Source organism: Hordeum vulgare, chromosome 3H (assembly GCF_904849725.1).
Source record: "Hordeum vulgare subsp. vulgare chromosome 3H, MorexV3_pseudomolecules_assembly, whole genome shotgun sequence".
Taxonomy (NCBI): domain Eukaryota; kingdom Viridiplantae; phylum Streptophyta; class Magnoliopsida; order Poales; family Poaceae; genus Hordeum; species Hordeum vulgare.
Window position 1 is genome coordinate 134,279,923 of NC_058520.1, and position 25,420 is coordinate 134,305,342.

Consider the following 25,420-nt stretch of genomic DNA (forward strand, 5'->3'; position numbering starts at 1 on the left):
GACTCTTTGTTATTTGGTTGCAGGGTTGCTTGAGAGTGAGCATATTCATCCTACGCCTCCCGCGGATTGATAAACCTTAGGTCACCCACTTGAGGGTAAATTGCTACTGTCCTACAAACCTCTGCGCTTGGAGGCCCAACAACGTCTACAAGGAGAAGGTTGCGTAGTAGACATCAGGGAGCTAAGAGCCCCAGCTTTTCCACGGCCAATCAAACATTTTCCCACGAATAGAGAGAAATATCGAAGCACAGGAAAATGTATACTAGCAACTCTAGTGCAAGACACTCCTCTCTCCTCTCCTACAGCAATAGTATCAATCAAAGCCTCCAAGTCCCGTGGACGAGGTTCATGAATATCCCCAACATAAGGTAATTTGCAAACATTCCAAAAATCCTGAAGTGACATGCGCTGGGGGATATCATATAACTTGAACTCAACCATAGGAGGATTTTTCCTTGGGTTCACGGCTTGAAGAGCCCCTTAGGAACCTCCTCATCTTTTCCTTTTTCTTTCTCTGAAAATTTCTGAAATTTTTAGTGAACGAGGCTCAACAAAACTCATAGAAACTACTCCTACAAGTGCCTAGAGGCCATATCATGCATCAAAACTACTTGGGACCAACTAAAATGAACATGCAAAGCTCAAGAATAGGGTCACCAAGACAGCAAAAATACGCAACGAATAAAGCACTAGAGAAAAAACTAATTGGACCAATGGAGTAGTCACATACCAAGGAACAACTCCCCAAAAGAGTTTGGTGAATGGGGCTTTGCACAAGGAGACCGAAAAATGCAGCAAGAGGAGCAAGAACACGGGTTTGAGCTGAGGAATGATTTTTTCTGGAGGTAGGAGAAGGATATGGGAGCTAAAATAAGTGGAGGGGGCCATGTGGGGCCCACACGCCTGCCAGGCCCGGCCAGGGGGGGTGGCCGAGCCTGGTGGGCTTGTTACCCACTAGCGCATCCCCCTCACTAGCTCTTTATCTCAGAATTTTTCAAAAATTCCAGAAAAAATCATATTTGAATTTCAGGGCATTTCAAGAACTTTTATTTTCGGGACACTTTTCTAAGGGACAGAGAAAGTAGAAAATAGGAAAATAAAGCTAAATCTATCATTTTTCTTCTAAACAACCGAAAGTATAAGTTGCGGACAGAGGGTTGTGACTCCTAAATTCATCCATCTTATGGTCATCAAAATAAATCCGTCAATGAGGTTGATCAAGTCTCCTTGACAAATTTTTTGAATCGCATAAAACCGGAGAATTTTCGAATAGTCACTAGGTTACCTCAATAGGGATGTGGATATCCGCAACAAGCAAATCATATTTCATCTTGACGGTAGGTATAGGGCATTCAAAGCTCCCAATAAGAATTGATGAAGTTTTTTCAATAGCATTGATGCAATGTACTCGATATTGTTTCTTCGGAAAGTGCACCGTGTGCTCATTACCATTAACATGGAAAGTGACATTGCCTTTGTTGGAATCAATAACATCCCCTGCAGTGTTTAAAAAGGGTCTTCCAAGGATGACCGCCATGACATCATCCTCGGGAATATCGAGAATAACAAAGCCCATTAAGATAGTAACGTTAGCAACCACAATAGGCACATCCTCGCAAATGCCGACAAGGAAAGCAGTTGATTTGTCGGCCATTTGCAAGGAGATTTCAGTGGGTGTCAACTTATCCAGTTCAAGTCTACGATAAAGAGAGAGAGAGGCATAACACTAACACCGGCTCCAAGATCGCATAAAGGAGTTCTAACATAATTTCCTTTAATGGAGCAAGGTATAGTGGGCACTTCGGGATAACCTAGTTTCTTAGGAGTTCCACCCTTGAAGGTGTAGTTGACAAGCATGGTGGAAATATCAACCTCAGGTTCTTCCTTTTATTGGTCACAATATCTTTCATGTACTTAGCATAAGGAGAAATTTTGAGCACATCTGTCAAACGCATTTGCAGAAAGATAGGTCTAATCATTTCAATAAAGCGCTCAAAATCCTCATCATCCTTTTTCTTGGATGGTTTGGGAGGAAAGGGCATGGGTTTCTGAACCCATGGTTCCCGTTCTTTACCATGTTTCCTAGCAATGAAGTCATTCTTATCATATCTCCTTTTCTTAGGTTGTGGGTTATCAAGATCAACATGTTCAATCTCCACATCCTTATCATTGCTAGGTTGAGCATCATCACGAACACCACTATCGATATTATCACTAGGCTCATGTTCATCACCAGATTGTGTTTCGGCATCCGAAACAGAGATATCATTTGGATTCTCACGTGTAACAGCAATAGGTTTGCTAGCATGCAAATTCCTATCATCTTTCTTTTTCTTCCTATTACTAGGATGACTAGTTGCATCAGTGCTAACTCCTTGAGAATCTTGTTCAATTCTTTTAGGATGGCCTTCAGGATACAAAGGTTCCTGGGTCATTCTACCACCTCTAGTGACGACTCTAATGGAATTGTCATTCAGCTCATTGAGCAAATCATTTTGAGCCTTAAGTACTTGTTCTACTTGAGTGGTGACCATAGAGGAATGTTTATTCAAAGGCTTAAGATCATTGACATTTCTATCCACACAAGCACTTAAATGACTAAGCATACGAGCATTCCGTTCCAATTGTCTGCTAACATAATCATTGAAACTTTGTTGTTTGGCAACGAAGTTATCAAATTCATCTAAGCATAAGCTAGCAGGTTTATCAAAAGGAATATCACTCTCTTTGAATCTATGAAGAGAATCTACCTCTACTACCCATGTCGGGTTATCAAGACCATGTATTTCTTCGATAGGTGGTAGATTCTTGACATCTTCAGATTTAATGCCTTTCTCTTGCATAGATTTCTTAGCTTCTTGCATATCTTCAGGACTGAGGAATAGGATACCTCTTTTCTTTGGAGTTGGCTTCGGAGGTGGTTCGGGAATAGTCCAAGCATTCTCATTGCACAAGATATTATTCAATAGAATCTCAGCTTGTTCCACACTTCGTTCCCTAAAAACACAACCAGCACAACTATCTAGGTGGTCCATAGAAGCATCGGTTAGTCGATTATAGAAGATATCAAGTATTTCATTTTTCTCAAGAGGGTCGTCAGGCAAAGCATTCAGTAGCTGGACAAGCCTCCCCCAAGCTTGTGGGAGACTCTCTTCTTCAACTTGCACAAAGTTATATATATCCTGCAAGGCAGCTTGTTTCTTATGGGCAGGAAAATATTTCTCAGAGAAGTAGTAGATCATACCCTGGGGACTACACACAAAACCAGGAGCAACAGAAGTGAACCAAGTCTTAGCGTCATCCTTCAGCGAGAAAGGAAACAACTTAAGGATATAGTAGTGGCGGATCTTTTCCTCACTCGTGAATAGGGTGGCTATATCGTGTAGCTTAGTAAGATGTGCTACAACTGTTTCAGACTCATAACCATGAAAAGGATCAGATTCGACCAAAGTGATTAACTCAGGGTCGACAGAGAATTCATAATCCTTATTAGTCACAAAGATGGGTGAAGTAGCAAACTGAGGATCGTATTTCATTCTAGCGTTCAGAGATTTTTCTTTCCACTTTCACAATAAGTTCTCAAGATCATAGCTATCCTTACAAACAAGAAAGTCCTCAGCTACCTCTCCCTCCATAACATAACCCTCAGGTATATCAGGCAATTCATATCTAGGAGAGCTAGTTCTAACAGGTGAAACAGCAGGTTCTACTTCAATAATTTCAGCAGTTTCAGAAGTATCATCACATTCAGCAGCAACTCTAGCAATTTGTGCATCAAGAAATGCACCTAGTGGCAAAGCAGTATCAAGCAAAGCATCATCATAAGCATCATGGATAGCAAAATTAGCATCATCAAGCACAGGCGACATATCAGAATTTCTAGCAGGAGGTGGTGTCGCAAACTTACTCATAACTGAAGGTGAATCAAGTGCAGAGCTAGATGGCAGTTCCTTACCTGTCCTCGTAGTTGAGGGCAAGACTTTAGTTTTTGGATCTCTCGGATTCCTCATAGTGATCAACATATGTAAATCCCAAGTGACTCAGAGAATATTGCTAGGCTTCCCCGGCAACGGCGCTAGAAAATAGTCTTGATAACCCACAAGTATAGGGGATCGCAACAGTTTTCGAGGGTAGAGTATTCAACCCAAATTTGTTGATTCGACATAAGGGGAAGCAAAAGAATATTCTCGAGTATTAGCAGTTGAGTTGTCAATTCAACCACACCTGAAAGACTTAGTATCTGCAGCAAATTTTCAGTAGCAAAGTAGTGTGATAGCAACGGTAGCAATGTCAACAGTAGCAGCAGTGACAACAGTAGCGGTAACAGTAGCAGAAGTGACAGCAGTAGCGGCAAAGTAACGTAGCAAGGACCAGTAGGAAAAAATCATAGGCATTGGATCGGTGATGGATAATTATGCCGGATGACATTCATCATGTGACAGTTATAACATGGGGAGATATGTAACTAGCTCAAGTTCGTCAATGTAATGTAGGCATGCATTCCGTATATAGTCATAAGTGCTTATGGAAAAGAACTTGCATGACATCTATTGTCCATCCCTCCCGTGGCAGCGGGGTCCTAATGGAAACTAAGGGATATTAAGTTTCTCCTTTTAGTAGAGAACCGGAACAAAGCATTAGCACATAGTGAATACATGAACTCCTCATACTATGGTCATCTCCCGAAGTGGTTCCCGCTATTGTCACTCCGGGGTTGCCGGGTCATAACACATAGTAGGTGACTACAACTTGCAAGATAGGATCAAGAAAACACATATATTAATGAAAACATAATAGGTTCAGATCTGAAATGATGGCACTCGGGCCCTAGGGACAAGCATTAAGCATGGCAAAGTAGTAGCAACATCAATCTCAGAACATAGTGGATAATAGGGATCAATCCCCATCAAAACTAACTCGATTACATGATAGATCTCATCCGACCCATCACCGAACAGCAAGCCTACGATGAGATTACTCACGAACGGTGAAGAGCATCATGGAATTGGCAATGAAGGATGGTTGATGATGACGACGGCGACGATCTCCCCTCTCCGGAGCCTAGAACGTACTCCAGATCTACCCTCCAGAGGAAGAACAGGTGGTGGCGGCGCCTCCGTATCGTAAAACATGATGAACTCTTCTCCTTGATTTTTTCCGGTCGAAGGAGAATATATAGAGCTGGAATTGGAGGCGGCGGAGCCCCGAGGGGCTCACAAGCCTGCTAGGCCCGGCCAGGGGGGCCGGGCCTGGTGGGCTTGTGAGCTCCTGGCTCCGTCCCTCCAGTTGATTCTTGCGCCAGTATTTTTTATATATTCCACGAAAAATCCTCGTAAATTTCCAGGTCAGTCCGAGAACTTTTATTTCTGCGCAAAACAACACCATGGCAATTGTGTTGAAAACAGCGTCAGTCCGGGTTAGTTCCATTCAAATCATGCAAATTAGAGTCCAAAACAAGGGCAAAAGAGTTTGGGAAAGTAGATACGATGGAGACGTATCAGGGTCCACATGGGTTTATTGGATGTGCAATAAGGCTAAATGGGCTGGCTAGTCATCCAAGGAAAGCACATGAGGAAAAAGGTGGAAAATCCAAAAGAGGTGGACAATTTAGGAAGGAGTCCTAATCCAAGTGGGATTGGAGGAGGACTCCTCCCTCCTCCACTTCGATCGACCCAAGGGCTCCTCCCTTGTGGCGCAAGGCCTACCCCCTACCTCCCCCTTTATATACTAGAGGTTTTGGGCTTTTTGAGACACAACTTTGCCACGTGCAACCCTAAACCTCTACTTCATAGTTCTTCCTCTAGATCGGATTTCTGCGGTGCTTAGGCCAAGCCCTGAAGGAATAGATCACCACCACCACCAGCGCGCCGTCTTGCTGCCAGAGAACTCATCTACTTCCCCATCTCTCTTGCTAGATCAAGAACGCGGAGATCATCATCGAGATGTACGTGTGCTGAATGCAGAGGTGTCGTCCGTTCGGTACTAGATCGGGATGGATCCTGGTACGTCCACGATTTGGATCGCGAAGACGTTCCACTACATCAACCGTGTTTCTTAACGTTTCCCGCTTATCGATCTACAAGGGTATGTAGATCCAATCTCCCTCTCGTAGATGATTATCACCATGATAGGTCTTCGTGTGCGTAGGAAATTTTTTGTTTCCCATGCAACGTTCCCCAACACCAGCTCGATGCCCCCGATCAGCTCCTCACACTTGGACCCGACGAGGCCAGTTGCAGTGCGTCAACGCTGCCCATGCTCATAGCCTCCCACCCCGACACTTCCGTCCTTCGTTGTTTTGCAGTTCCCGTGCTGCTCCATGGGAGCCGCCCTCGTTGTCATTTCAGTGTCACCTCTTTCGCCCATACACCCACACAGCAAAAAAACACGATGGATGAATCTTTTCCATGAGATGGTTGCAAGCCCGCACAAGACTACCCCTCGTCTTCGTGCTGCCATTTCCATGTGGTTGAGGCGAAACAAATTGCCGGATCCAGCTTCTTTGGTAAACGCTTCCACCAATCTGCATTGCCGGTTGGAGCTCCTCTGTTACCCAGTTCCAGCAAAATAATCACTACCTCATGCAGCACCGGTAATTGCCGGTTCCATCAAATTCACTTGGTGGTTCTAGTAGTTGTCGCTTGCACTGAAGCCTTGATCATCGGTGTATGCCTTCTAGCACGGGGGATCGCCTTCGGTTGCAGCTTTAGTCGCTGTCGGTTATGGCTTCCTTAATACATGAATGCTGCTTTCCATCATCATTCGGTGATGGATGCATCTTCACCGATGGGTGGTTGTAGCACCGACTGGAGCTCGTGGTAGCATCTCCGATGGGTGAGTGCAGCTCTAACGCCCAATGGTTGCAACAACTTCGTTTCCAATGCACCGACAAGCACGTCGCTTGGAGCATGAGTGACGAGTCCAATTTACGTGATGATTTTCTCATATATTTTGCGCCTACAAGGCTGGCTTTGCAGAATTTTACCGTGTCAACACACTTCTTTTCTTGATAATCCCTCGGATAACATATTTTGGAGCAATACTCATTTAATGGAGAAAATCCCCAAGTATGTAGTGGAATCTCTTATTTAATGTGATAATAACTTTTCATAAAAAGGTCAAGCAAAAAAGGCAAAGAGAACGGGCATTGTCGGGCTTCCAACGCAAACAATGACATTCCATATGACCACGGGAGCTCATATGAGCAGTCATATGCACGCTGTCGCCTCGAGGAGATCAACTATTTTCACCCTGTCGAAGCGGATCATGAAACAAATGCACAGAGACACCAGAAACTCATCCGCAAGGCAAAGCTCTAGCCTCCGGGGACCATCCGATGGGAGGATCAACCAAGATAAGAAGGGGATTCCTCTCACCGCGGAGGGGGCAACATCATCAACACCATCTTAACCACCACAATCTTTGTCATCATCATTCGCATCCTTATAACCTCCAACATCAAGAACCCTAGTGTATCCTTCAGTGTATCATTTGAATCATCCATCCATGTATTCCATTACCATTATCATGATATTTGTTGTTCCCATGAGTGAGTATACCCATAGTTCTGAGGGATATAGATGAACCTTGGTATGTGTAGGATCTGAAGCACTTATTATGGATAAGAGATCCTCTGTTGAATGCTTAGTTTAATAACATCGTGAATGTTGTAATGGGGCCCCTCTCAGGATTTGTGTTTTTGTTGGCCATGAAGTATATCACTTTCTTTGGATAGGTATAGGTCGAGGAGGTAATTCGAGGTGAGAGTAAAATCCTATTGCTCCTAAACTTTACAAGTGATGGCGGAATTACAGAGAACTCTTAGTGAGGCCGTGTCCATGGGGAAACCCTTAATTATCATGAGTTGTAACCCATAGGGGGAGAGTATGATGGTGGAGTGCGTGGCACGAAGGCTACCACGAGTAGAACATGTTCTGTACTTGAGTTCACCTAGCATAATAAAAAATAGTGGGTCAAGTATCCGACCTATGCTATGCTAATGCATAGGAGGGGGTTAGAGGCTTTTCATGGCAATGTTGGGAGGCTTCACATTCAGGGGTAGATAATGAGAGATATCGATAGAAGGGAGACAACTAGCATAGCAATGATAGTAGAGGTATCCAGGGAAATGGCCATCTCTCATGGGATCCCGCATGGAACAAGAACGAATCCGTGAAGTAGACGAACTAACGTAGTCATACGAATCCTCACACTCTGAAGCGGTTTCAGAACACTATAAAAAAACAATCCGTAAAAAAACAATCGACACATTTTAAACACCATAACATATTCATGACATGATGCACAATGAAATATGATGTCCATTTAATTATGCATGGCATGGCAAATTACAACAATAAACTTCTACACATTAAGTGAAGCTCAATATGTAACAAGTTGCATATTGATGAAATTCTATATTTGAATCACTTAGTTCACTCCCGTTTAGGTACACGTCAATATTACATGTCATCAAACATGCCTAGAGGTGAAGCATAAATAAACTATCTATCCAGGCATATTAAATGAGGCAAGGAACAACTTATAGTATTCCCGAAATGACATCATACATTAATTTCGAAATTGGTACAAATCTGCCTAAAAAATATTTTTGAGTTATGAAACAGGAAAAAAATATGCACCATGTGAATCTACATGTTTTTATAAGAAAGTTACATACATAGTTTATTAAATTCAAAGCTACGGTTATTTAGTTATGGAGTAAACCACGTAGAAAATCATTAGGCAATTTTAATGCAACATCATTTTAAATATTTTTGGAGTGCATGAGGATGACATGATTAAATCGATGCAATTCTATTAAGAAATTAACAAAGTATTATATGATATGCGCATTCATCGTCGTGATGGAAAGAAATGGGTGCCATAGTGGCGAAAACGAAAACGGTGCAACGACACTGTTCGTGTGATCCGACAACTCATTAAGGTGCCGGTGCAAAAGAACAAGTGCGGGTGATCCCGGTTTTCGGGTTTCCATGGATTGGCGGCATGGGAAATGAGGAACTTGCACGTCTTAGACACGGTGAAAACAAAGGGGTGCATCTCACAAAACACATATAATCGTACATGGATGATCATCTCGTTGTTATACGTTCGAAGCATGCATACGGGGCAGTTCGAGTTCGTCGAGGGATGTAGTGGTACTCGTGCCGTAGAGGAAGTAGTCGTTCAGTTGATGGTCTTGTCGTTTCTACAACGACGGTAGAGGTACACTTGCCGAAGAGGTATTGTTGAATCCAAGTTCTTCTGTGATCATCATCGTTCATAGTCGATATAGTGGTACTTGGCGTTTTGGCTGGTAGTCGAAAACATCAACGGTTGTCGGGGTACTTGGTCTCGTCCTTGGCGATCCAAAATTGAAGTAAGACGAGAGGCCTCGATTCAATGGGGCTCCCATGGTTGGTCTCATCACTTGCGGTTCTTCGAGACACAAAATCTCAGCGGCACATGGTCTTGCCGTCAAGGTCACGAACATGGGATGGCCCCAGCTAGGAGAGGGAAGAGGGCGACGACCTGATTGTCGAAGAAGGTGGCCAAAGGAGGAAACTACCCGAGGCTCATGTCCATGGAGATCATGGCAGAGGAGGCGTGCATGGTGGTCGTTGTGCACGCTTGCCTATGGTGATTGTCGTGGTTTTGTCATGACAGATGTCCTCGTGAAAGGATTTAGTGGTGAAGCCATCACAACTATATGGAGACTCAAAGGGGTTGATCAGGAACGAGAGTCGGGTTTAGCCAGGTTCGGCCCCTCAGATTGAGGTAAAAGCCTACGTCCTACTATGTGTATATTGCTGTGGAAATCGATTACAAGGGTGCAGATTCGCCTGACCTAGCTCTCGATGGATGTTAACTTAACTCTACCACACCTAGAGACTCTCCTTTATATACAGGTCGAGGATCTAGGTTTACAAGAGTACGGGTCACGTTACGATGTGTGACCTGGTATGTCTCTAACTCGCCTTGCCCCTTAGACAAGGAAACTACTCGCAACCTAATACGTCTCCAACGTATCTATAATTTCTGATGGTTCCATGCTATTATCTTGTCAACTTTGGATGTTTTATATGCTTGAATATGCTATTTTATATCTTTTTTCGGACTAACCTATTAACTCAGTGCCAAGTGCCAGCTTCTGTTTTTTCTGTGTTTTTGGCCCATTTTCAGACGGAGTCCAAGTGGAATGAAACTTTACGATGATTTTTTTGGACCAAAAGAGACCCCCGAAGCTTTGGGAGAAGGCCAGATGGGCCACGAGGGAGTCACAAACCCTCGCGCCGCCACCACCCCACAAGTGGTGGCGCGCAGGCTTGTGACCTCCTCGTAGGCCCAACTGACGCAATTCCACCGCCATAAATTACTATAAATTCAGAAACCCCCCAAAAAAACCTAGATCGGGAGTTCCGCCGCCGCACGCCTCTGTAGCCACCAAAAACCAATCTGGAGCCCGATCCAGCACCCTGCTGGAGGGGGAATCCATCTCCGGTGGCCATCTTCATCATCCCGGCGATCTCCATGACGAGGAGGGAGTACTTCTCCCTTGGGGCTCAAGGTAGGTACCAGCAGCTATGTGTTTGATCTCTCTCTCTCTCGTGTTCTTGAGATGTATTGATCTCGATATACCATGGACTTTGCTACTATAGTTGGATCTTATGATGTTCTTCCCCCTCTCCCTCTTGTAATGAATTGAGTTTACCCTTTGGAGTTATCTTATCGGATTGATTCTTTGAGAACACTTGATGTATGTCTTGCACGTGTCTATCTGCAGTGATCAACTTGCGGGTTTGTGACAATTGGGAACCTATGCATATGGGTTGGCACACGTGGATTCATGATAGTACTCGATGTATGTTTTGGTGATCAACTTGCGGGTTCGTGACATTGGGAACCTATGCACAATGGTTGGCACACGTTTTGACACTCTGGTAAAACTTTGGGGCACTCTTTGAAGTTCTATGTGTTGGTTGAATAGATGATTCTGAGATTATGTGATGCATATCGTATAATCATGCCCACGGATACTTGAGGTGACAATGGAGTATCTAGGTGACATTAGGGTCTTGGTTGATATGTATCTTAAGGTGTTATTCTAGTACGAACTCTATGATAGATCGATCAGAAAGAATAACTTTGTGGTGGTTTCGTACCCGACAATAATCTCTTCGTTTGTTCCCCTCTATTAGTGACTTTGGAGTGACTCTTTGTTGCATGTTGAGGGCTAGTTATATGATCCAATTATGTTATCATTGTTGAGAGAACTTCACTAGTGAAAGTATGAACCCTAGGCCTTGTTTCCACGCTTTGCAAAACCGTTCGTGCTCACTTTTGTTACTTGTTACCTTGCTATTTTTGTAATTTCAGATTACAAAAACCTATATCTTCCATCCATATTGCACTTGTATCACCATCTCTTTGCCGAACTAGTGCACCTATACAACTTACCATTGTATTTGGTGTGTTGGGGACACAAGAGACTCTTCGTTATTTGGTTGCAGGGTTGCTTGAGACAGACCATCTTCATCCTACACCTCCCGCGGATTGATAAACCTTAGGTCACCCACTTGAGGGAAAATTGCTACTGTCCTACAACCCTCTGCTCTTGGAGGCCCAACAACGTCTACAAGGAGAAGGTTGCGTAGTAGACATCAAGCTCTTTTCTGGCGCCATTGCCGGGGAGGTTAGCGCTTGAAGGTATATCTTTAGATCTTGCAATCGAATCTTTCTGTTTCTTGTTCTTTCGCTCAAAATTACAAAAAAATGGAATTGAGGATGCCTCATATGCTCCATCTTTTCAATGTCTTTCGTGAGCATGATGGGAAGGAAAATTGTGCTCAAGTACTGAAAGAAGAATTACATAGAATGCTTGGCATAGAATATGTGAATGATGAGCTTGATTGCAATGTTCTTAGCATGCATTCTTTGAATACCCATGATGCTAATGATATGCAAAGCCACAAGCTTGGGGATGCTATATTTGATGAAGATGATATTTTTAGTTCTTCCAGTTTGAATGATCAAAATCATTTTGATGAAAGCATGCCCCCTATCTATGGTGAATATTGTGAGGATAATTATGCTTTAAAGAAGAGGGATAATAAAACTTGTCATACTCTCGAGAACCCCTTTGCTAAACCTTGCTTTTTCATTGTGGACACAATTTGTAGTGCTCAAGTCTTTTACGATACTCCCACCACTATTCTTGAGAATAGATTTCCTTATGTGGAGAGTAGTAGAATTTCTATGCTTGTAGATCATGAAAAGAATGCTTTAGGTGCTGGTTATATTTTTGAATTCATCCATGATGCTACTGAAAATTACTATGAGAGAGGATCATATGCTTCTACTTATTGCAATAGTATCAAGCTTCCTGTCCATATGTTGAAATTTTTGAAGCTCTGCTTGTTTTGCCTTCCTATGCTAGTTGATTCTTGCTCCAATAAATTGTTTGATCACAAAAACCCTATGCATAGGAAGTGGGTTAGACTTAAATGTACTATCCATTTGCTCCATGATGCTCTCGTTGTGTTTCAATCCTTACCATTTATGTGAGCATCATTGAAATCAATGCCTAGCTAAGGGCGTTAAACGATAGCGCTTGTTGGGAGGCAACCCAATGAATAATTTTTTCTTTGCTTTTTACTTCCTGTTTTGTTTTCTCCACACCATAATAATTATGTTATGATTTTGTATTTTGTGTTTCTTTTTGTGTTTGTGCCAAGCAAAACCGTTATGATTAGTCTTGGGAATGATTGTTTGATCATGCTGGAAAAAGACAGAAACTTTCTGCTCACGAAAAGAATTTTCATTTTTATTCTGTAAGATATTTTGAGTTGATTCTTTTTGCTGCTGATTTATACGCAATTTATTCAGACTTTCATAAGTTTTCAGATGTTTTGAAGTACCATAAGTATACTAAATATACAGATTGCTACAGACTGGTCTGCTGTTAACAGATTCTGTTTTTGTTGAGTTGGTTGCTTATTTTGATGAAACTATGGATAGTATCGGAGGGTATTTGCCATGGAAGATTGAAAATACAGTAACCCAACATCAGCATAAGTAGAATTTAAGTTTGATACAGTACCTAAGGAAGTGGTGGTTTTCTTTCTCATAATAATGTTATCACGAGTTTCTGTTTAAGTTTCGTGTTGTGAAGTTTTCAAGTTTTGGGTGAAGTTCTTATGGACAAAGAGATAAAGAGTGCCAAGAGCTCAAGCTTGTGGATGCCCAAGGCACCCCAAGATGATTCAAGGATGCCGTAAAAGCCTATGCTTGGGGATGCCCCGGGAAGGCATGCCCTCTTTCGTCTTCGATCCATCGGTAACGTTACTTGGGGCTATATTTTTATTCACCACATGTTATGTGTTTTGCTTGGAGCGTCTTGTATCATAGGAGTATTTTATTCTTGTTTTGTCACAATCATCCTTGCTGCACACCTAGAGAGATATACATGCACTCACCGTGACTTTGTCGAGCTTCACTTATATCCTATGGTAGACAATTCAGCTCACATGTGCTTCACTTATATCTTTTGAGCTAGATACTTTTGCTCTATGTGCTTCACTTATATATTTTAGAGCGCAGTGGTGCGTGGCTTGGTAGTTGATCTATGCTTTGAAAGTAGTCTCAAAAGGGGTAGTTATCCAAAGGGATACGAAAACTTCCACCTTCATGTGCATTGAATAGTTAGAGAAGTTTGATTCATCTCAATTAGTTTTGAGTTGTGGTTTTGGTAATATTGAACTCATGCTAGTAAGGTGTTGTGGATCTAGAAATACTTGTGTTGAAGTTAGTGATTCTCGTAGCATGCACGTATGGTGAACCGCTATGTGATGAAATCTCAGCATGATTAGTCTATTGATTGTCATCCTTTGCGTGGCGGTCGGTATCGCTCGATGGTTTATACCTACCAACCCTTCCCCTAGGAGTATGCGTTGAATGCTTTGTTTCGATTACTAATAAAACTTTTGCTACAAGTATATGAGTTCTTCATGACTAATGTTGACTCCATGGTTTAGATGCACTTTCACCTTCCACCATCACTATCTTCTTAGTGCCGTGCAACTTTCGCCGGTGCACAAAACCCACCATTAGCCTCCCTCAAAACAGCCACCATACCTACCTACTATGGCTTTTTCAAAGTCATTCTGAGATATATTGCCATGCAATTACCACCATGACATGTGCCACCACATCTATATTGCCATTGCATGATCGTAAGATAGCTAGCATGATGTTTCCATTAATGTCTATGCCATGCTAGATCATTGTCATGGTACACTACCGAAGGCATTTCAGATAGAGTCATCATTGCTCTAAGTTTTGAGTTGAAAGTGTCATGATCATCATTGATGGTGCATTGTCCCATGTGAGGAAATAAAAGAGGCCAAATATGCCCACCAAAAAAAAAGAAGAGGCCAAAGAGCCCACCAAAAAAAATATAAAAAAAATGAGAGAAAAAGAGAGAAGGTACAATGCTACCACTTTTCCACACTTGTGCATATTAAGCACCATGATCTTCATGATTGAGAGTCTCTTGTTTTGTCACCACCATATAGCTAGTGGGAAATTTTCATTATATAACTTGGCTTGTATATTCCTATGACGGGCTTTCTCAAAATTGCCTTAGGTCTTCATGAGCAAGCAAGTTGGATGCACACCCACTAGTTTTCTTTAAGAGCTTTCACATACTCCTAGCTCTAGTGCATCATTTGTATGGCAATCCCTACAGATTCACATTGATATCTATTGATGAGCATCTCCACAGCTCATTGATATGCCTAGTTAATGTGATTATCTTCTCCTTTTTTGTCTTGCAACCTCCACCACACTCCACACCATCTATAGTGCTAAAACCATGGCTCACGCTCATGTATTGCGTGAGAGTTGAAAAGGTTTGAGAAAGTAAAGGTGTGAAACAATTACTTGGCCAATACCGGGGTTGTGCATGATTTAAATTCGTTGTGCAATGATGATAGAGCATAGCCAGTCTATATGCTTTTGTAGGGATAACTTTCTTTTGGCCTTGTTATTTTGAAAGTTCATGATTACCTTGCTAGTTTGCTTGAATTATTATTGTTTCCACATCTATAGCAAACTATTGTTTTGAATCTAATGGATCTGAACATTCATGTCACGTGAGAGAAGTTACAAAGGACAACTATGCTAGTTAGCATGAAAGCATCAAAAATTCATTCTTTATCACTTCCCTACTCGAGGACGAGCAGGAGTTAAGCTTGGGGATGCTTGATACGTCTCCAACGTATCTATAATTTCTGATGGTCCCATGCTATTATCTTGTCAACTTTGGATGTTTTATATGCTTGAATATGCTATTTTATATATTTTTTGGGACTAACCTATTAACTCAGTGCCAAGTGCCAGCTTCTGTTTTTTCTGTGTTTTTGGCCCATTTTCAGACGGAGTCCAAATGGAATGAAACTTTACGATGAATTTTTTTGGACCAAAAGAGATCCCCGAAGCTTTGGGAGAAGGCCAGATGGGACACAAGGGAGTCACAAGCCCTCATGCCGCCACCACCCCCCCGGTGGTGGCGCGCAGGCTTGTGACCTCCTCGTAGGCCCAACTGACACAATTCCACCGCCATAAATTCCTATAAATTCAGAAACCCCCAAAAAGAAACCTAGATCAGGAGTTCCGCCGCTGCACGCCTCTGTAGCCACGAGAAACCAATCTGGAGCCCGATCCAGCACCCTGCTGGAGGGGGAATCCATCTCCAGTGGCCATCTTCATCATCCCGGCGATCTCCATGATGAGGAGGGAGTAGTTATGCCTCGGGGCTCAGGGTATGTACCAGTAGCTATGTGTTTGATCTCTCTCTCTCGTGTTCTTGAGATGTCTTGATCTCTATGTACCATGGGCTTTGCTACTATAGTTGGATCTTATGATGTTCTTCCCCCTCTCCCTCTTGTAATGAATTGAGTTTACCCTTTGGAGTTATCTTATCGGATTGAGTCTTTGAGAACACTTGATGTATGTCTTGCACATGTCTATCTGCTGTGTTCAACTTGCGGGTTTGTGACAATTGGGAACCTATGCTTATGGGTTGGCACATGTGGATTCATGTGAGTACTCGATGTATGTTTTGGTGATCAACTTGCGGGTTCGTGACATTGGGAACCTATGCACAGTGGTTGGCACAAGTTTTGACACTCTAGTAAAACTTTGGGGCACTCTTTGAAGTTCTATGTGTTGGTTGAATAGATGATTCTGAGATTATGTGATGCATATCGTATAATCATGCCCACGGATACTTGAGGTGACAATGGAGTATCTAGGTGACATTAGGGTCTTGGTTGATATGTATCTTAATGTGTTATTCTAGTACGAACTCTATGATGGATCGAACGGAAAGAATAGCTTCGTGTTATTTTACTACGGACTCTTGAATAGATCGATCAGAAAGAATAACTTTGTGGTGGTTTCGTACCCGACAATAATCTCTTCGTTTGTTCCCCGCTATTAGTGACTTTGGAGTGACTCTTTGTTGCATGTTGAGGGCTAGTTATATGATCCAATTATGTTATCATTGTTGAGAGAACTTCACTAGTGAAAGTATGAACCCTAGCCCTTGTTTCCACGCTTTGCAATACCGTGCGTGCTCACTTTTGTTACTTGTTACCTTGCTATTTTTGTAATTTCAGATTACAAAAACCTATATCTACCATCCATATTGCACTTGTATCACCATCTCTTCGCCGAACTAGTGCACCTATACAACTTACCATTGTATTAGGTGTGTTGGGGACACAAGAGACTCTTTGTTATTTGGTTGCAGGGTAGCTTGAGAGAGACCATCTTCATCCTACGCCTCCCGCGGATTGATAAACCTTAGGTAACCCACTTGAGGGAAAATTGCTACTGTCCTACAACCCTCTGCACTTGGAGGCCCAACAACGTCTACATGGAGAAGGTTGCGTAGTAGACATCACAACCTTTCTCCCACATGGGCCATGAGTCGCCCTCTTAGTGTCTTGGGCTGCAGCCGGCTCTTCGTTTTAAACACCTTGTGCCTTCTGCCTCATAAGTCAGGGCCTGTCTTTAGTATGAGTGTTGAGCCACCATCATCTTTACCCACCCCCCTAGGCGGGTCCCATGGCGGGATAATATCCCAAACATTAGGCCCGGATTGACTTGAACTTGTTCACGTCAATACACTTTTCTCACATTCTTGGCGGCTCAAACACAATCCCAACTTGTCCCCAGCGGAGAAAATATTGTCTTATAAACTCCCCCGAATTTTCTGCTCCATGTGTTAATGACATTAGCTATCCTGAAATTTTAGGAATCTTCATGACGTCACTCCAACAACTTTATTTGGTCTATCTGTTTAGCCCGACAATCGAGGCGCCATCAATTCCAAGATTTACGGCATCCCCTAAATTCCCGCGCCTTCCATTTCCATTTCCCTCTCATCGTTTAAATACCGACAAGGGGGTCTCTTTTTTTACTTTCACCCTAGCTTCTCTTCGTCTTCTACCTCAAGCTTCAGTTTGCGATGCGCCGCCTATTGGGGATATTATCCCGCCATGAGACCCTCCCTAGGGGTCCGTGTCAAGATGATGGCGACTCAACATCTCATACTCAAGATGGACCCTGAGTTAGGAAGCAGAAGGTGCAAGGCGTTTACAACAAGGGCTGGCTGTTTCCCAAGACAAGAAGAGGGCGACTCACGGCCCATGCAGGAGAAGGGTCGCTAGAAGTTTCCTTGCTTAAGGGGCAAGGCAAGTTAGAGACGTATCGGGTCATGAATCGTAGCGTGACTCGGACTCTTGTAAAACCTAGAGCCTTGACCTGCATATAAAGGCGAGTCTCTAGGGTTGGTAAATTTTTTTAACATCGATCAAGAGCTAGGCCAGGCAAATTCGCACCCTTGTAATCGATTTCCACAGTAATATACACATAGCAGGACTTAGGCTTTTACCTCAATATGAGGGGCCGAACCTGGGTAAACTCTTCTCTCGTTCCCGATCAACCCCTTTGAGTCGCCACATAGTTGCGATGGCTTCACCATAAGTCCTTTCACGAGGACATCTGCCGTCACAAAACCATGACACCGCCGCTGCACCTCCCACCGACGAGCACTCCGTTACGAGGGTTTCGCCGCTGCACCTCTTCTGCTCCGTGCCGCAAATTCCTTCCGCCTCCGTCGACGCCATCAGGTAAGGCTTCACTTCTTGTAGTAGATCTGCTTAGGTCACCCACCATAGCTCATCGGAGTTTTTAGGGTTCGTCCTGCCGCCATTGATAGCGTAGATTTATTCGACCCCCTTTAGCAAAAATGTTCCTCGACGATAGGTCGGGAAATGAATACGAATCTAATCTCGCATAGATTTGATGGATATTCAGCGAGAACCTCATGGACATTAGTTGTTGCCGCCCCCATATTTCAATGCCATCTCGAGCCATTAAATTCTTTTTTTCGTACCGTAGGTAGATACATCTTTCTGGATGTTTTGTGTAACATCCCAAATTTTGGATTGTTAATATAATTACTAGAATTGATTGTTTGTTTGTTTGAGTGACTGAAACTTGAGTGAAATTTAAAAACCTTTTAAAACTTTGAAATGAGAGGGAATAAAATGACTTTCCCCTTTTTCTTGTGAATTCAAATTCATCCATTTAAGATGAGTGAGAGAAGACATCATGACTTCTTCAACTGTAAAGAATTTGAATCAAGGTGGCATTTGAATTTCTTTCGGTATTTTATTCGAATTTATTTTTGGACACAAGTTTTCAACCACAAGGTTCTTCCTGACAATATGCTTGCCAAGCAAGAAAGAGTGGAGGTAACATGACACCATCAAAAAAAAGTTAGTAGAAAAAGAGTGCCAAAAATTTTAAAGGCAAAAGTTGGATTTTTATTGGATTTAAAAATAATAATTTTTTATAAAGTTTTTATTTTGTGAAAAATAAAATGTCCATGTGGTGGGAAATATTTTTCTGATAATTTTGATATATAATACTTCTATATTTGGAGTTATATTTATTTTCCTTTTTGATGTTTTACTTTCCTATTATAATAAAAAGGAAAGAAATCGTTTTATTAGGAAAGCTATCGTGGGCTAGTTAGGAAACCGAAATCAGGCCCAAATTCTTCCCTTCTTCTTCCTCCCACGGCAAGTTTCCTTCGAGGAAACCTCCACCATGGCGCCCTCTCCCAGATTCGCGGGATTCCTTCCCTCCCCGCACCTCCACCACCCCTATAAGAATCCCTCGACCTCCTCTTTCCATTCCCCTAGAAAAATCTCCATTTCCTCGACCGACACCATGCCGCCTGCTAGGAGTACCCAGCAATGACACTAGAAAGGAACTGCTTCCAGTTGCTCAACAATTAGCAATTGTCTTGCAATGGCCCACCAGCGTGTGGGATCGCGGCAGTTTTCGAGGTTAGAGTATTCAACCCAAATTTGTTGGTTCGACACGATGGGAGTGAAAGGATATTCTGCAGTATTACAGTTGAGTCATTGGTTCAACCACACCTGAAACATTAGTATGTGCAAGCAGGATATAAGCAGCAAAGGTAGTATGATAGCAACGGTGCCAGAAACGATCTGTTGACAAGGCAAATTATTCCCAACTAAAGTATCAATGGCGCCACAAAAGTATTGTAGCAGGTAGTAGCAGTGTAACGAGTAACAGCAGTGGCAAGTAACAGCAGTAGCAAGTATCAGCAGTAGCGAGTAACAACAGTAGCAAGTAAGAGTAGTAGCAACAGTAGTGGCAGCAGCAGCAGGACAAAGCAAGTAACAGTAGCAGCAACAGGAGTAACAGCAGCAGAGCAAATCAAGTAACAATGGCAGTGGGACAAACTCGTAGGCAATGGATCGGGGATTCGTTGGATGACATTCATCATGCAACAGTTATAACACGGAGAGATATGTGGCTAGCTCCCGTTCGTCAATGTGATGTAGGCATGCATTCCGTGTGTAGTCATACGTGCTTAGGGAAAAGAACTTGCATGACATCTATTGTCCATCCCTCCCGTGGCAGCGGGGTCCAAATGGATACTACGGGATATTAAGGTTCTCCTTTTAATAAAGAACCGGACCAACGCATTAGCACTTGGTGAACACATGAACTCCTCAAACTATGGTTATCACCGGGAGTGGTTCCGGTTATTGTCACTCCGGGGTTGCCGGATCATAACACATAGTAGGTAACTACAACTTGCAAGATAGGATCTGAAACACACATATATTGGTGACAACATAATAATTTCAGATCTGAAATCATGGCACTCGGGCCCTAGTAACAAGCATTAAGCATCGATAAGTAGTAGCAACATCAATCTCAGAACATAGTTGATACTAGGGATCAATCCCCGGCAAAACTAACTCGATTACATGATAGATCTCATCCTGCTCATCACCGCCCAGCGAGCCTACGAATAGATTACTCACGAACGATGAAGGGCTTCATGGAAGTGGAGAGGGAAGAAGGTTGATGATGACGATGGGGACGATCTCCTTGACCCAGAGCCCAAAACGGACTCCAGATCTGCCCTCCACGGCAAGAACGGGATGTGGCGGCGCCTCTGGATCGTGAAACGCGATGAAGTCTTCTCTCTTGATTTTTTCCGGACGAAAGGGAATAAATAGCGCCGGAATTGGGGGCAGGAGAGCGACGTGGGCCCCACAAGCCTGGTGGCCGTGACCAGGGGGGAGGCCGCGGCCACAGGGCTTGTGGCCCACTGGCCCGTCCCCTCGAGTGAATATTTGCGCAGGTATTTTTCATATTTTCCAGAAATATTCTCCATAAATTTTCAGGGCGTTCCGAGAACTTTCAATTCTGCACAAAAACAACACCATGCCAATTCTGCTGAAAACAGCGTCAGTCCGGGTTAGTTCCATTCAAATCATGCAAATTAGATTCCAAAACAAGGAAAAAAGAGTTTGGAAAAGTAGATATGATGGAGACGTATCAACTCACCCAAGCTTAAAACCTTGCGTGTCCTCAAGCAACTCAGTTGACAAACTGAAAGAGAAATAAAAACTTTGACAAACTCTGTTTGATCTAGTTGTTGCAACTATGTCTAACTCATAACGAGAATTTCAGCAAGATCACAAGTTAACCACATAAGCAAGTGACATAAAGGTCTCACGGTAAACTAATATCAATGGCATAATCAGCTAGCGAGCAAATAATAATGAGTTTCAGATACCAACAATTCAATCAAAACAAGCATGAAGCAATATGAATAGGTGGTATCTCGCTAGCTCTTTCTGAAACCGCAAAACATAAATGCAGAGCACTTTCAAAGATCAAGGGCTGACTAAACATTGTAATTCATAGCAACGAAGATCCAGTCATAGTCATACTCAATATCAATCAAAAGAAAAGCATAAAAATGATGGAGGTGCTTTATAGTTGGTGCTTATATAAAAGGAGGATGACTCAATAGGAAACTAAATAGATAGTCCCTTCGCAGAGGGAAGCATTGATTTGCAGAGGTGCCACAACTCAAGCTTTGAAAACAGAGATAATAATTTTGGGTGGCATGCTTTCATTGTCAATGCAATGACCAAGAGTTCTCAATATCTTCCATGCTACTCATGCTATAGGCAGTTCCCAAACAGAAAAGTAAAGTTTTAACTCCCCCACCACCAATCACTCACACTCCACGGCTATCCGAATCCTCGGGTACCGTCCATACTAACATCAATCGGGGTGGGGGGAGTTTTGTTTTACAATTGTGTTTTTGATTTAAGCGTGGAACTGGGCATTCCAATTACCGGCCCCTTTCTCGTGAATGACAGTGAATAAACACATGTCGAGGATAACACGCCTAACATGGAAGATACCAATAGCCCCCTGTCACCACATGAGCGGTTCGGGCATGCAAAACAGATTATTTCTTGAAGGTTTAGAGAATGGCACATGCAAATTTACTTGGAACGACAGGTAGATACCGCAAATAGGTAGGTATGGTGGAATCTGATGGAAAAACTTTTGGGTTTATGGAAGTGGATGCACAAGCAGTATTCCGCTTAGTACAAGTGAAGGCTAGCAAAAGACTGGGAAGCGACCAACTAGAGAGCGACAACAGTCATCAAGATGCAATGAGTTTGACTAACATTGAGTGCAAGCATGAGCAGGATATAAATCACCATGAACACGAACATCATAGAGGCTATGTTGATTTTGTTTCAACTACATGCATGAACATGTGCCAAGTCAAGCCACTTGAATCATTCAAAGGAGAATACCATCCTATCATACTACATCATAGTCATCTCAAAATCTATGTTGGCAGTGAAGACAAACCATTATAAGCTCCTAGCTAATTAAGCATGGCATCAGAAACTATGATCTCTAAGTTATCATTGCAAACATGGTTCTCTCTCAATAAAGCTGAATCTGGGACGACAAGCTAGTCATATTTACAAGAACAAAATAGATAGAGTTCATACCAGCTTTTCAGTCTCAGTCACTTCATCATATATCATCTTTATTGCCTTTCACTTGCACGATCGAACGATGTGAACAATAATAAGAGTGCTCGTGCATTGGACTAAGTTGAATCTGCAGGCAAACACAAAGGAGAAGACAAAGTAATATGGCTCTTTAACAAATGAACAGGTATGCATGCGAGAGCCACTAAACATTGTAACCATGGTCTTCTACCTCGACTCAAAGAAAAAGAAAACTATTTACACGGGAAAGCTCCCAACAAGCAAAAGAAGAAAGGAAAATATTTTTGGGTTTTCTCAAAAGGACACAAAACAAGAAAACAAGAAAACAAAATCAAACTAGCATGGATAATACAGTGGCAAAGTGTAAACACCGACTAACAAAGTGAAAGCATAAGCATGAATGTAAAGTTGGTGCAAACACGTACTCCCCCAAGCTTAGGATTTTGGCCTAGCTTGATCTACTCCCAAGGACGGTCCTGACGAAACCCAAAATCATAATCGGGGTTATACGGGAGCGCTGCAGCCACTGCCTGAATAGCTGCCTCACGAAGACGAGCAGCCGTCGCCTCCCTCTCATACTCCTCTGCCTCTCCTCTAGTTATGTAGTATCTCCGTTTTAACTGAAAGTCAAAGAAAGTAGGAGCAGGAAGGGTAATATGGAAAACACGCTGCCGGTTAAATATCAATCGGTATAGGAGGGATTCATCATACCTCTCAAGGAACTGGTAGCGTGTCATAGCGACGCGGTCAAGGAAAGCTGTATGGAGCGGGTGATCTCCTGCGCGAATGGGTACTCCAAGAACATTTGCTTTGCGAGTGGCATAGATGCCACCAAAGAAATCCTCATCAATAGCATTCTTATTCAGCCTCCTTGCTATAATAGCTCCCATGTTGAAGCTTTTGTCACCCGTCACTGCGCTCTTAAGGATACTAAGGTCGGATGCGCATAGGTGACAATGTTCAACCTTGCCGTTAATGCATCTACCTATGAAGATGGCAAAGTAGTGCAAGGCAGGGAAATGAATGCTTCCTATGGTAGCTTGCGTGATGTCTCTAGTTTCTCCAACAGTTATACTAGAGACAAAATCTCTAACCGAAGACTTAGCAGGATCATTAAGACTACCACCATCGGGTATATTGCAAATCCTATTGAAATCCTCCAAATCCATGGTGTAGGATTTATCATACAGATCAAACAGTATCGATGAGTCATGAAAGAGGCAGTGAGCATAGCATACTATTCACATTTATCTGAGAGGAATTCTTCTAACCCGGCATTGCGGACAAGTGTATCAAACTCATCCTTGAAGCCTGCTTCGATCATGAACTCATCGGAAGGCCATTCACATGGTTGTACTGGTGCGTCCCTTAGTTGATAAGGATCGGGCTCCCGAATAGAAAGATGGGGACCCTTCTTACTTGAGGAACCACCATGAAACTTCCTCCTGAACATAATTTCTTTTTGCTGAAATTTTTGAAGTTCAAGATAAAAGTGAATAAATACCAACCACACCTTGTAACAACTACTCCTACTAGTGCCTAGAGACCGTATCATGTGCTAAAACTACCCGGGACCAGCTAAAATCAACATTTCAAGCTCAAGAACAGGGTCACCAAGGTAGCAAGAATACACGAAGGATAAAGCACTAAAGTAGAACTAATTGGACCAATGGAGAGTCACTTTACAAGGAGTAATTTCCCCAAAACGGTCCGGAGAATGGTGCTTTGAGCAAGGAGATCGAAAATCACAGCCAAATGAGCAAGAACACGGGTTTGAGCTACGAAACGATTTTTTCTGGAGGTAGAAGAAGTGGATGGGAGCTGGAATGAGTAGAGGGGGTCCCTGTGGGCACCACAAGCTTGGTAGCCGCGACCAGGGGGGAGGCCGCGGCTACATGGCTTGTGGCCCACTGGTGTGGCCCCCCAGGCCAGCTCTCAGTCCCAGTATTTTTCAAAAAATACAGAAAAAATCATATTTGATTTCGAGGACCATCGGAGAAATTTTATTTTCGGGGTACTTTTCTCCGGGACGCTAAAACAGAAAACAGGAAAAACTAAACTAAATCTATCCTTTTTCTTCTAAGCAACAGAAAGTGAAAGCTTAAAACAGAGCTATGTGACTCCTTGATTCATCCATTTCATGGTCATCGATAGAAATCTGTCAATGGGGTTGATCAAATCCTCATGACAAAACTTTTTTGAATCGCAAAAGGAAACGGTGAATTGTCGAATAGCCACTAAGTCACCTCAATGGGGATATGAATCTCTCCAACAAGCAAATCATACTTCATCTTAACACGAGGAATAGGGCATTCAAAGCTCCCAATAAGAATCGATGAAGTTTTTTCGATAGCATTGATGCAATGTACTCGATATTGTTTCTTCGGAAAGTGCACCGTATGCTCATTACCGTTGACATGGAAGGTGACAATGCGTGTGCTGCAATCTATAACAGCCCTTGCGGTGTTTAAGAATGGTCTTCCAAGAATGATCGCCATGGCATCATCCTCAGGAATATCCAGGATAACAAAGACTGTTAAGATAGTAACGTTAGCAACCACAACAGGCACATCCTCGCAAATGCCGACAGGGAAAGCAGTTGATTTGTCGGCCATTTGCAAATAAATTTCAGTGGGTGTCAACTTATCCAGTTCAAGTCTACGATAAAGAGAGAGAGGCATAACACTAACACCGACTCCAAGGTCACATAAGGTAGTTCTTACGTAGTTTCCTTTAATGGAGCAAGGTATAGTGGGCACTCCGAGATCACCATATTTCTTAGGAGTTCCACCTTTGAAAGTGTAATTGGCAAGCATGGTGGAGATCTCAAGATCTAGTATCTTCCGTTTATTAGTCACGATATCTTTCATGTACTTGGCATATGGAGACATTTTGAGCATATCTATTAACCGCATATGCAGAAAGACGGGTCTCAACATTTCAGTAAAGCGCTCAAAATCCTCATC